Genomic DNA, 15,261 nt, shown 5'->3' with positions numbered 1-15,261 from the left:
TTGAATTTTGAATTTTTTTATCCAATATTGTAATGCACTTCCAGTAGAATTGTTGAGAGATTAATTGGGGTTAATTTTAACACTGATCAAGAATCTTTTGTTTAAAGGATGTCTTTTGTTCAATTATTCATCTGAAATTTATTGTTGACTATTTGTTTTGTGCTTTCTCTGTGATTGAATTGTTGATGAGTTATCCTCCAAATGTCATGTTTGGTTGTAGAGCATTGAAAATCCACATAAATACTTGTCACACATGCTACATTACATCTAGCTAATTTGGATAATCTGTTCTCGCCCTTTAATCTTGATCGGTGTGTCGTGTGTGCATATGACACCATCCCAGATATATGTATAATGTCTAGATTGATAGCGACCTTTTGTTGCTCCTCATGATGTTGTTCCTTTTCTTCTTGCAATTAGCAAAGAAACAAAAACTAGACTAATTGCAAGCAGAAAGGAACAACATCCACGACTGCTAAAGAACACTCGAACTTAAAGCTAGTTTACAAAAAAAACACTCGAACTTAAAATTAGTCTACGGTCATTATATTCATATATTTGGCAGTGGCAAAGGCCTAATGGATTTACAGTGGAAACTAACCGTTGTTTTTTTCTCCTATAAGAATTAAATCACTAAGCTACAACCACTTTTAACGGGTGTGATATTCTTCTCTATCTCTGGTAGTAGAAGTTCTTAACTAAAAACATACAATACCTTTTGGCATTTTCCTTATATATCTAGGAGAAATAACAATGAGACCAAACTAAGCTTAAAAATTTCCTATCTTACGCTTAGAGAATCTTAAAAATGGATGAGATCAAATGTATTGTAAGAAATTGAAATGTAACTCATTAATATGACAATATGCATATGAGTATATCTCTGTATAGTTCCTTCGCATTGTGCTTCCATTTTACAATAGTCAAACTCTACAAGTCTAGTTAGCTAGTTTCTTGGTAGTTTCTCCTATGTATTAGCACTTTACAAAGTGTACTGACTTGAGATTAGGCTCTTATGTTCCTTATTAATTGCACAGTTTTTTTCTGTGGTTAAAAATTAAATTACTAATTCATAACTTCATATGCAAGTGAAGATAAAGTGGATTAAAGCCAAACTGTGTTTGAATTCTTTCAATAAATCATGGACTTCAAGAATTAGGATTCCAACCGTGACCTTACCTAATTTGTTATACTTGCTTTCTTGGCTTATCCTTTATGGAGTGATTGTCCCACAACTTTAAGCCAAATTTTTGTTTTCAGTTCTCCGATTCAATTGAATATATGTTTTAAAGCTTCAGTAATAGCTAGGTGTGACCTTGGACACCAGGCGAGCTAATCCATTGGTATATATTATTTTCATGTATAATTAGCCAAAATTTGTAGCGACTTCACCAACGTCTAGAGATTTTTCCTTGTATATATCAACATGAGATTTTACCCATGTATATCCGTGGACATGGAAAGAAGAAAATACTGGAAAATGTAAATCTAATATGGACATTGCAAAAATATTGTAGCTAGTTACAAAGATACAAGAAGTGACTGTAAACAAACATGTTTGTGAGTTTGTTTTAAGCGATATATACTACATTCACGTCTATATAGAAGCCTAGTTAAGTAATATTATTGATACAAACTGATGTCAAACTCATATACAATTTCTAATATATAATAGCATTCTCCCTATAAAGCCGCTATTGGTGCTCTTTCTAACTCATAATTTTGAAATGTTATTTTCGTCAATTGGCTCTGATACGTATTTTTGTTTTGTTCTTGATATCTCCAGCATGACCAACATCATCGATCGTTATGAAATACAACATGCTGGTGAACTTAGAAGCTTGTAAGTTAGCTGAGAACATCATTTAAGTCTTATCTTAGACGTGGTCGTTGATGTCGTGAAGGGATCTAAGTGCTGACTGCGTTTGAAATAAACTCTATGCTTTGAGCTTATCATTGCGACTAAAGTTTCTAGGGTTCCCATCATTTTTTTTTAACGTGCAGGATCTTGCGGAAAAAACTCGGATTATCTTCCACACAATGAGTTACTCGAATCAGTCAAAAGGTTAGCACTAATTAAGACGCCTTTTCCCCTCTTCATCTGATCAAAAAGTTTTTTTTTCTTCCTTTGTCTACTTTTGACTATGCAGCAATCTTGAAGAATCAAATGTCGACAATGTAAGTGTAGATTCTCTAATTTCTCTGGAGGACCAGCTCGAGACTGCTCTGTCTGCAACAGAGCTAGGAAGGTACATATGCTGCTACGAAGTGAATGAACCTATATTACATAAATCTTCTGTCTAGGTAGTTTTCTAAGACCTTGCTTGACTTAAAATGAAATAACTTAGTTTTAATATCTTGTTGCAGACAGAACTAAAGATGGAGTTTGTGAAGATGCTTCAAGAAAAGGTGTAGTGCTACCATCCCGGTCATTATCGGCTATGCTGATTCTTGAATCCTCTTATCCTCAGAGTATGCAGATCACTAGACTCAAATCTCTAGACTTTGGATATATCTTTTGGTGTTGTCTTAGTCCCTGAATTGCTTTTGGCTTTTGTTATGTGCCATTCTAATTAGAACAAAAAAGCTTTGTCGAAATTTGATAAAATGTGACTTAACCCTAATGGATCACTCAGTCTATGATGAATTTTCTATTTCGAAAAAGAAGTTTCCGGGAGATGGCTTGAAACACATGTTAATTAGGAGACTTATGGACTTGTTGATCATTTTCAAATAGGAGGAGTTGCTGAGACAAGAGAATCTGGTTTGGCTAGCCAGGTAACAAGAGTACTATTGTTATACTTCTATAGATTCTAATTAGATAGACATTAGACATATACGGTGTTCAAAAAAGAAGACATTTAGACATATACAAAGTTGAAGACTTCTATGGATGCAAGACTATTTTATGTGAAGCCCATAATTTAAGATTTGTTTTTTTTTTAAACAAAACTTATTTCCAAAATTTATAATTGCGGGAGAATAATAAAAAAAGAATAAGGATGCAAGAAAAACAAAAAGAGAATAGGAATGCAAAAAAACATCTTACAGGATCCCGTTTAAATTTTGGCAAAAGACATTATGCTTCTAGAATTCTTTTTCTTGTCCTTGTTAATAGAGATGAATTCTTTTTACAAAGTTTCAAACGAATGTAATAGTTGCACAATTTTTTCGGTTTTCTTTTTTAAGTTTACTGTACAATACTTATTTTTTAATAAAACTAGCTGATTTTCCCGTGCTCATGCACGGGTATAAATATTTATAAAAAAATATACTATGATAGTTGATTGCTATATACTTTAATTTTAAATTTAATTTATAAATTTTATGCATAATTTATATTAATAATATTACATTACTTTAATTAAACAAATATGATTTTAGATATGTTATATCTAGTCGATTTAGTTATCATTTAGGTATATTGGATTGTATTTATTTCTCTAAATTCAACTATATATATTTTTATTCTAAATATATTAAAATTTGATTAATTTTCTTATTTGCATTTAGGTTGGTTGTTGTCTTCCTTAATTTTAATATAATCTATTATTTTAGATTTAAGGTTGATTAGTTTATGTTACTTAATTATTTTATGTAATCATCTAAGAAATTAGATAGATATATCAAAATATTTATATTACTTTGACAATATATATTTTTATTGTTAATAATTATGTTTCAAAATAAACAATATTTCTTTTTCTAATATCAAAATTATCTTTCTGAAATTTGTTTTTATGAAATCACATTATATACAAATGTGTATATTTTTCATATAAGATATAAAGTTAGTATTTTATTACTTCAAAAGTATATTTTATGTTATTTATATTTTTTTTAAATAGAATATTACTATAATGTGAAATTTTCCTTTTTAATGAAATCATATTATATATACATATATTTTTGTTTTTAAATTCGATTTTAAAAATTTATATTTTTTTCCTTTTTAATATATATGTTATATGGAGAATTTAAAAAGAAAACTAAAAAAATAATAGTATTTAAATGTAATATTTTTAATTCATTAAAGTTATCCGTGTAATCAACTATCGTGAAAAATAACGGCTCTAACTGGTGACCACAAATGGAATAATAGGAACAAAGAGGAATAATGCAGAGGAACAAAAATAATAGGAATACTTATTCTTTATTGTTCCTTGCCAGATTTTATAAGGAATACTTTTACTTTATAATTCCTTAAATTAAAAAGAACGAAAAGGAACACTAGAAAAAAAATATTCCACATAAATGGTGTAAAATTTGAATGAAGAGGAATCACTCATTCTCATTCATTCTTTTGGTCACCAGTTAGAGCCAACGTGAGTGTGACACATAGGAAATTGACTTCTCAAATTATATTATAGATAGATATATAATTTGTATTGTTTAAAATTATGTTTTAAAATAAATAATATTCTTTTTCTAATATCAAGATTATCTTTCTGAAATTTATTTTTATGAAATCACATTATATGCAAATATATTTTTCATCTAAGAAACAATAGATATAAAGTAAGTATTTATTACTTCAAAATTATAATTTATGTTATTTAAAAAATATTTTTAAAATAGAATACTAATCTTGTGAAATTTTCTTTTTAATGAAATCATATTATATATACATATATTTCGTTTTTAAATTTGATTTTTAAAATTTACAAATTTCCTTTTTAATATATACTAGATTTTGACCCGCCCTTTGAGAGCGGGTAATTATTTATTTTTTAGGTTTTTCTAGAAATTTTTTTTTATGTTTTTGTAATCATATATGTGTATACCATTTTTAAAAATTATTAGTAAAAAGTTTTGATACTTTTATTGAATTTTTGATGTTGCATAGCTATACACTTGTATCTAGTGTTTTGAAACCCGAACTGGACCCGCCAGTTAAATAGATAAATTCGGTTATCAAGTATGTAATCCGGTTTGAGTTTTATGAAAAATATTATTTAATAATCCAGTAAAACCTACAAAAATCTGCTAAAACTAAGGACCCGGCTACCAGTTAAATAACGGGTTGAACCAATACGTAACTTTTTATTATTAATTTTTTAGTTATATTTTAGATCTGTTTGTATTCTAATTAGGAAGTTTAAATTTTTAGTTTTCATAAAAATATATGATATGATTTTATATATTAATAACGCACAGAACACAGCCTATCAGTTAAACCATTGGTTGAACCAATACGCAACTTTTATTTTTTAATTTTTTTTAGTTCTATTATTAGAATCTGTTTGTATTCTGATTAGGAAGTTAAATTTTCAGTTGTCATAAAAAGATGATATGATTTGTAGATTATGAATGTATTAACAAAACTAATTTTTTGATTTGAATTAGTTTATTTTTGTTATCAGTTAGCTATTATAATTTATAATAGTCCACTGTATATATATGTTGTAAAATATAATAAAATAAAATTCACAAGAAACCTGTGTTACTATTGGTACGAAAAAATAATTTATATTATTTTTCACCCGTGAATACAACATATTTGTTATCATCCCTCTTTATGTTGTAAAATATAAATAAAAAAAACATCTTCAACTTCTTTTTGCAGTTGTATTAAGATAACATTTTTAACGTTTTGCAATGATCACAAAACATTATAATTTGTTTCAAAAATTGTTCCACACTTTTAAAATTAAAAAATGACTTCGGATAATATTTGCGGTTGCAGATGGTGTAGATAAATAAATGTAAAAATATTTTCTAAAAGTATTTAAATTTTAAATTTTAAAATTTAAATGTTATAACTAAATATATTATAAAATTCATTTATATTTTATATATATTCACTAACAATATTATAACTTGTTAAAAAAAATAACCAAGAATATTCACTATAATTTGAAGTATTAATATTTATGTTGCTGAAGATATGTAACTTAAATTGTGTAATCCAATTTCTTAAGATTATTAGATTTATCAAAGTTTTCAGGTTTCTTAACGACATAAAAAAAACAAAGCCTATATTAAAGTTCATAACCCAATTTGTTTTAATCAATTTAGGATTTAGTTGTATCTATATCAGGGTGATATTTTTTTAAAAAAATAATAATAATATGATGATATAGCATTACATAAGAAAATGTATGTTACGGAACTAATGTCAGTCGACAGTTTTACTTATTAATTATTGTTAGGAATCCCTACTATTAAGGAACTAAATTAGTGGTTACAAATATATATTATAGATACATTACAAAAATATTATCGCTTATTTTTATAAATATGTATTATGTGATTATTTTATTGGACTAACATATATTAATAGGTCATGTTTCTAATTTAATAGTATATAGATGTTAGAATAAAAAGATGTCAATTCGGTTTAGTAATGTTTTGTGGGAAGTAGTTTGTATAAAAATTTAAATGGCCCACATTTGTTGGTATAGTTTTAAATGATTAAAAGAATCATGGAATCTTAAATATCTAAGAGATCTTCTAATAATACAAATTATTTTTTGTTTTTAAAATAATTAAAAATGGTTTATAACTAATAAAAGTAATGGTACACTTGAAAATACTAAATCAATTCAATGGAAACTAAAAAAGGCGTCATTTTATATGTTACTATTTTGCTTAATTTTAAAAATTTGTTTAGAAAATGCGATCTTTGTAGTTTTTTTGTTTAAAGTTAAAAAATAACATTTATGTGGTCATTTTAAATGATAATTTCAACACATATAAAATTTTTTTAAATATTGAAAATTTTGTTTCACTTAGTTTTTATTTAATTTCGGATGTAAATAATATACTGAAATATTTTAAGTTTGCAAAATAGAACAAAACAATTATACAACAAACAAATGAATCCTAAAATAAAGGGTTATTTAAAATATGAGATTCTATTGTTGTTCAGTTATTTTTAAAAAATCAAAATTAAATATTGTTGGATTAAATAGATTCTGTTAGGACTAAATAGATTTAATTATGATTTAAATAAAAACATATGTTTAAAATAATTTAGTTACACATAATGGTAAATAATCTTGAAACAGAAGGACACCTCAAAAAAGAAATTTCTGTTTTAATAGTATTGATATGAAAAATTATGTAGTACATTTTAATTTACAAATTATATATATATATATATACACCATTAGTACAAAGAAAAATATTTAATGTGAAAAAAAAAAATTTATATGGTCACGGGTCAAACTCTAAAAATAAACAACAACATCATATATATTTCTATATTATTTTTAATCTAAATTTATATTTTAATATTACAAATATATCATTTAATATATAAAAAAAAACTAAAAACATAAAATAAATATGAGGTTTGTTTTTATTGTCAATGTCAGAACTTTCAAATCTTCTTCTAGATGTCACTCTGAATATTACCGCCTATTAATTGTTATGACAACCTCCGTTCTCCAATAGAAACGTCATGAAGAAACTTCTAGATGCCACTCTGAATATCACCGCCTATTAGTTGTTATAGCAATCTTCATTCTCCAACAGAAACGTCATGAAGAAACTTCTGTCTTTTGTTTGGAAGACAGTATATGCTCTATTTCTTTAAGAAACGAACGTGTTGCTTTGAGTTTCGGAAGATGGTTTCAACGTATATATAAGAAGGGTTAACGCGTGAGTTTCTATTTTCTGTTACTGAATATATTTTCATAAAATCACATATCTTGCGAATCAATCTAATTTAAGTTATAGAAAAATTAGTTTTTCTGATTTAGTATATTTGATATTAATGATAAAACTTCCGATTTTATGGTTTATATTTTCTGTTACTGATATGTGGAAGATTTACAAATACAATGATTGGCTGGATCACATATCTCGGGATAAAGATAATTTAAGTTAAAGAATATATTGTTTTCTGATGTGGTATATGCTATATTAGTGATAAAATTTCCGATTTTATTGTTCTTATTTTCTTTTATTGATATGTAGAAGATATTCAACTATACTGCTTGGCTGGGTACTTTACGAAAGAGTATATTCGAAAACTCCACTAATCTCTTCTTTCTATTTTTTCTAGTTTTTAAAACAGATGTGCAAATATAATGATTGGCCGTGTAACCGGGCTTCGTAGCCTGGTGGTAATGGAACCTCGGCTGAGGTGCCCGCCACCCAGCTTCGAAACCCGGCCACAGCGATTTAACATCCTTACTGCTGGGGCGCTGGACCCCTTCGGGGGATATTTGGGAAAGTGGCTGCCCAGACACCAGAGATATCAAAAAAAAATGATTGGCCGTGTAATATGCATTGTTATTAAAGATCTTGGTAGTTATCCATGTTTGTAGGTTTATAGTTTATTTTTAATAGATACTGAGGTTAAGGGTTTTGTAAATTAGAAGTTATTGAGTTATGATCATGCTTAAAGATGACAAACCATGAACCAAATTACGATGTAGTATTAAGTTTTGCAGAAGAAAATAATCTATTCATGGTTTACAAAAAAAAAAAAATCTATTCCATACAATACGTAAAAAATTGTGAAGCTTTCAAATATATAGTTACGTTTCATACAGGATTCAGAACTCATATTCTGAATAGTGCTATAGATCATAGAACATAATAAGCTCTATGCTGGTATATAATAGTATGTAAATTTGAAATCAGTGAAATGTTGAATTGTGAGTGTTGAATGTGCCAGATGGTGTAAGATTAAACATGTAAAACTAAAAATACACTTTATAAGAATGAAGATCGATGGACTGACTTCTGTACAATCAATACAATTATTATAAAATGAATAACTCAGATGTTCACAACTATGGGATGACATATGATGCAAAAGGGAAAGGAATTAAACGTGAAGTTGGAATTAAAGTTGCCGTGGATTATTATCAATAATTAAAAGGAAGCATATGATTAAAAATAAATGCAGTGGCATATAATGGTAAATATTGTTGAAACAGAAGGACACCTCAAAAAAAGGCCTTCTGTTTTAATAGTATTGATGTTATATGGCCGACAAAAAAATATATATGTTGTATGGAAAATTTCAAAAAGGAAATTTAAAAAAATAATAGGTATTAAATGTAATATTTTTAATTCATTAAGGGTATCAATGTAATCAACCATCGTGAGAGTTAACGTAAGCGCGACACATAGGAAACTGACTTCTCAAATAATATTATAGAGATCGTAATATACTGCACGATATCTTTTTTATAAAATCGTAATTAAGTTCTTGTTATAAAAGTATCTGTAGAGACAAACAATCTAAGGAATTTTTGTTACAGATAGGGAAGACGAACGGAGGGAGAGAGAACAATTCACCGGAAAATAGCTCCGGCATCAATCCTCCGGAGACTCTCCCGTTGCTCAAGTAACACCATGATCCAAAGGCCGAGTTAACTGAAAGCCTGATTTGAAGTTAAAAAGCAGATGTGTATATTATAAAAAGCTGCATAACCTCAAAACCCTTTTTTTATCTTGCTCTAATGCGGAAGTTTAGGTGAAAAAAAAACGGAGCTATATAAAGGTAAAGACAGAGTATAGGAGACCTCAGATGTAAAGATGAAAGTTTGCGATTTTATTAACTTGTTTTGATACAACTCTATGCTTCTCTATTTATAGAAAGATGAGATGATTCTCGAACTCTGACAGCTAGCCCTGACAGCTCACTCTCCTTGCTCCAATAGTGAGTCAAAACGGTTGCGCAAGATGACTTGACCAGCTGGTGAAACCGTACCTTTGTTATCTTGCTTTCCTCTGTTTTGTCTTGATGTCTTTGTGACCGTTGCAGGTATTGCAGGGTTTGGAGTGGGCTTCTTTGCTTGACGGGCCAGCTGCTTTACTTCTTCAGATCCATTGGGTCTTATATCCCCGCGCAAACTCGAGGTGGGTGGCAAAACAACTCCGAGTTTGGAACGAAGATGAAAGAAGTTTCGTTGAGGCAGAGACTTGGTGAACACGTCTGCGAGCTGCTGAGCTGCTGGAATGTGTTTGACAATGAGTGAACCATTTGCGACTTTCTCTCTGGCAAAGTGATAGTGGGTGGCGAAGTGTTTCGACTTTCTGTGTAACACATGATTCACAGTCAGATGTACTGCAGAGAGATTGTCACAATAAATTTCTGCAGGTTCTGCTTGCTTCACACCGATGCTTTGCAGCATCAAACCAATCCACTCGAGTTCAGCCGCTGTGTCAGATATACATCGGTACTCTGCCTCTGTTGACGACCTAGCCACGGAGTCTTGTCTCTTGGCTGACCAGGAGATCATGTTTGATCCAAGAAACGTACAAAAACCTCCTGTTGACCGTCTTGTTTCCTGACATCCACCCCAATCACTGTCGCAGTAAGCCCGGAGTCTTGAGTCAGAGTTAGATTCGAGTTGAACACCCATCTCCAGTGTACCTTTGACATATCTCAAGATCCGTTTCAGTAGATTGAAGTCTGAGACCGACGGGAGATGCATCTTTTGACATACTATATTGACTGCAAACTGTATGTCTGGTCTTGTCAAGGTCAGATACTGAAGTTTGCCGGCCAAGCTACGAAAGTATGTTGGGTTGCTGAACATTTCATCCTGATGTGGTACTCTATCAAGCTGAAGTGGAAGAGATGTTGGCATTGGAGCACAATCCAACATCCCTGCAGCTTGAAGTAGGTCAGTTGCATACTTAGCTTGATTCAAGAATAATCCAGTAGGTGTAAACTGAGCTTGTATACCCAAGAAGTAGCTTAGCGGACCCATGTCTTTCATTCTGAACTGTTGCTTCAACGAGTTGAGCAGCTGCTTAAGTAGTTCTTGATTGTTACCGGTGAGAACCATGTCATCTACGTACAGGAGAAGAAACATGACGTCCTTGCCTTTAAGATAAACAAACAGCGATGGATCTCCAGTGTTGCAGAGGAAACCAAACTCTAGGAGAAAGGAGCTGAATTTGTCGAACCAGGCTCGTGGAGCTTGCTTAAGGCCGTAGATGGCTTTTCTCAAGAGACATACATGATCAGGGTTGTTCTTGTCTTCGAAGCCTGGTGGTTGTTTCATATACACCGTTTCAGTCAAGTCGCCATGTAAGAAGGCGTTTTTGACATCGAGTTGCTTGATGTCCCATCGAAATATCACTGCAAAGTGAAGCACCATTCTAACAGTTGCAGTTCGAACAACAGGACTGTATGTCTCTAAAAAATTGACTCCTTCTTCTTGTTGGTTTCCACGAGCAACTAAACGAGACCGAAGCTTGAGAAGTGTGCCATCAGCGTTCAGTTTTACCTTGTGTATCCATCCACAACCAATAGGTTGGACATCAGGAGGAGCTGGAACGAGATCCCATGTGTGTGTTTCATCGCACATATCTTTCTCTTCTGTCATGGATCCGTTCCAACCTGGATGATTCAATGCTTCCGCAAGCGTTCTAGGTACTTGAGGAATGCCTTTTATCGCCATCAGGGCATATCTTGGATTGGGCTTCATCACCCCTGCTTTGCCCGTTGTAGTCATTTTATGAGAATTGGCAGAGACCAGAGGAGCCACAGGTGGTGCCTCATGATCAGAGTCAGACTCGGATGAGGAGGAACTTGACGCAATTTGCTCTTGATCATTGCCAGTAACTTGCGCAGGAGCAGGAGCTGGTTGTAAGGAACCCATAGGTAGTCTTACTGGAACCGTTCTGCCAATCTCTTCTTGCTGTTTCTCTGCTTCACACTGATCTTGAGGAGAAACAGGTGGTTCTTGAAGCCTCCAAGAAGAGTTTAAGTACGTAGTTGCTGCAGGAAGAAGGTGGCAATACTTGTCTTTATAAGGAAGAGACACGTCCGGTAGGTGGATGATAACATCTGTAGCCTTTGTAGCGCTCGTTATATCCAACAAAGACACACGACAGAGATTTGGGATCAAACTTGTTCTCTGCGTATGGCCTAAGATATGGATAGCAGGCGCAGCCGAAAGCTCTTAGTGCTGTATACACTGGTGATTTTCCATGCAGAATCTCGTAGGGGCTGATCATCTTGTCATTAACAGAGGTAGGCAGCAAGTTACTCAGAAATGCAGCGGTGAAGAAAGCTTCAACCCAAAGCTGCTGAGGCAGAGAAGTCTCAAACATCATTGATAATCCTAACTCGGTGATGTATCTATGACGTCTCTCTGCTATACCGTTTTGTTCAGGTATGTGTGGACATGATATGAGATGTTTGATTCCGCATGAAGCAAAATGATCCGTCAAACGTTTGTTAACAAACTCACCACCACCATCTGATTGAAACAAGGCTATCTTCGTTCTAAATTGGTTCTCTACTTGAGCTTGAAAAGTTTTAAAGACAGAGAACACATCAGACTTTGCTTTAAGTGGATAGAGCCAACAGAATCTTGAACAATTGTCAATGAATACAACATAAAACCGGAAGCCCTGAGCTGATACAACAGGAGCAGGACCCCATACATCACAATGTATTCTCTCAAGCACTCTGTTGGAGCGAAAATCTGAACTAAAGAAAGGTAGTTTACATGTCTTTCCTAACTGACATGCTTCACACAATGACTTAAGAGTCTTATTGAACGAGATAGCTTTGATTGTAGATAGATGCTGCAGAACTTGATCGTTGGGATGTCCCAATCTCCTGTGCCACACAGTGTCACTCGCACTCTGCTGTCTAGAAGAGTAGAAGGACTGAAACTGCGGATCATCCAACCGATACATGCCATTAACCTTGCTTCCCCGACTGAGAACCTGACGAGTGACGAGTGACCTTGTCCTTAACATACACAGCAGAACCATCAAACGTGAACTTACAAGGATAATCATCTGTCAACTTGGACACAGAGAGCAATGACTTGGTAATAGTAGGACACACTAGTACATCCAAGAGAGGGATTTTACCTGTTGCAGTCGGAATAGAAGCGGAGCCCACATGTGTGATAGGTAAGAAGTCTCCATTGCCTACCATAACCCTGTCATTTCCATCATATTCTTGTGGCGTGTCCAAGTGTTGAGCAGAGTTGGTTACATGAGCAGTGGAGCCACTGTCTGGGTACCACTCCGCTCCGTTCTGTCTGCTGTTGGAGCCTGTCGTTAAGACGTTGGCCTGAGGAGGGTCTGGAACATAGAAGTTCTCGTCAAAACAGTAGTGACACTTGTAAGCTGGATGTCCATATTTGCCACAGATTTGGCAAGTAGGTCGTGGGTTGTTGTTGGAGGAACCGCGTCCCTGATGAGCACCTTGACCAAACTGTTGGGGGAATCCTCTGCCTTGTGTAAAGTAGGAGCCACGACCTCTGTAACCTCCTCTGTTTTGACCTCGTCCTCTTCCAGCGTATCCACCACGATTCACATAATAAGCCTGATGTGGAGACGGTTCAGCAGGTACTTCATATGAGCTCAGCTTGTCGTCAAATCCTGTGAGCTTGTGAGCAACGTCATCAAAGCACAGACCAGGAGCAAGATCCATGGAGTGTTCAATGACGGTACACATAGCTTCGTACTCCTTTCCTAGCCCATTCAGGACTCCATATATCTTCTCTTGCTCAGTAATGGGAGCTCCAATCGAATCTAGCTGATCACAGAGAGACTTGATCTCAGCTAGATACACCGACATAGTTTTGGTTCCTTTCTTTGTCGTTTGAACCTTCCTCTGGAGATCGAGACGACGTGTTGCTGAGACGCGGTTGAACTTCTTCGCTAGAGCCAGCCACACCTCTTGAGATGTGTGAAGGCCGTAAACGGATTTGAGAGCATCTTCCGTCAGTGTTCCATACATCCAGGCTAAGATAAGTTGATCTTTCTGCATCCACTTGTTGTATTCGGGATTGACAGCTTGGGTTTCTTCTTCGCCTTGTTGTACAGTAACTGTCGGGAGAGGACGTAGCGTTGCTCCGGTGACATGACCAAGGAGCATTTGGCTTGAAAGAAACTGCTCGAATTGCAACTTCCATAGAAGATAGTTGCCTTCTTTGAGCTTTAGAGTTACAGCCTGCGTGATTGTCAACGCAGAAACCGCAAGAACTTCCTGTTCTTCATCCATGATCTACTTCCAGAGCTCTGATACCATAAAGGTAAAGACAGAGTATAGGAGATCTCAGATGTAAAGATGAAAGTTTGCGATTTTATTAACTTGTTTTGATACAACTCTATGCTTCTCTATTTATAGAAAGATGAGATGATTCTCGAACTCTGACAGCTAGCCCTGACAGCTCTCTGACAGCTCACTCTCCTTGCTCCAATAGTGAGTCAAACGGTTGCGCAAGATGACTTGACCAGCTGGTGAAACCGTAACTTTGTCATCTTGCTTTCCTCTGTTTTGTCTTGATGTCTTTGTGACCGTTGCAGGTATTGCAGGGCTTGGAGTGGGCTTCTTTGCTTGACGGGCCAGCTGCTTTACTTCTTCAGATCCATTGGGTCTTATACTATATTCCTCTTGCTAAAAAAGGAATTGTAAAATTAAGATAGTATGGAACTTTGTTGTACCTTCGTAGACAAGATCGGAGCTTGTGTACTTGTCTGAAAGTACAGGTTTTGGATTTTAAAAGTCTTTGCTTTTCTTCAGAACACTGAAAGTACAGGTTTTGGATTTTAAAAGTCTTATTCTATTTGTTTTTCCGTAATTAATCGAGAGTTCCTTGATTACTTGTCTTACGTTACGTGGCAGAGTTAGATCGATCTTTAGTTGTTACTTTTTTTTTTGGTAACACCTTTGGTTGTTGTTACTTAGTCATGTTTTTTTTTAACAAGTTACTAGTAATGTGCGGTAGTAAATTTTTTAAATTAAAAATTATTAAAAATAATATTTTATTATTATTGATTTTATTTTTTTTTACCAATATTGTAATATAAAATTTGATTAAAATTAAGATAAAATGAAAAAATTATTAATTTTAAATTATATTTAAGAATAGATAAGTATATTTTTAAATTATAATCTTAAATAGCTTTTTTATCTATTTTTTGAAATAAAATATATTAAATTAATTTGTGTAAAATTAATAGAAACTAATATAAAAATTGTATAATTATCAAAAAGTACAAATGAACATATTTTTAAAAATTTTAGATACGTAAAAGAAGCTAATAATATTATGGTTAAAATTTTATAATTAAAAAAAAACTGCAAAACAATTTGAAATCTTTTTAGTAATCAAATTGTATAATTAAATAATATTTCGAAATGTAAAATCATAAATAATTTTTCTAAATTTGTAAAATATTTTTATATTATTTATTTTCATATTTGAAAATATTTATTTTAATGATGATGTACAATTTATTATCATATTATAATTTTTTACCAAAAATGTAAATAAATATTAAATATAATTATTTATATCACATTTAGACTTAAGT

At 32.6% G+C, this 15,261-nt stretch overlaps 1 pseudogene; it reads left to right on the top strand.

Annotated features, from left to right (window-relative positions):
• The first annotated feature begins 1,727 nt into the window (after positions 1-1,727).
• LOC130495541 (agamous-like MADS-box protein AGL27) lies at positions 1,728-14,517 on the top strand (annotated as a pseudogene).
• Positions 14,518-15,261: the final 744 nt, after the last annotated feature.

The sequence above is a fragment of the Raphanus sativus genome, chromosome 6 (assembly GCF_000801105.2).
Source record: "Raphanus sativus cultivar WK10039 chromosome 6, ASM80110v3, whole genome shotgun sequence".
NCBI lineage: Eukaryota > Viridiplantae > Streptophyta > Magnoliopsida > Brassicales > Brassicaceae > Raphanus > Raphanus sativus.
This window is presented reverse-complemented; position numbering and strand designations above follow the sequence as displayed.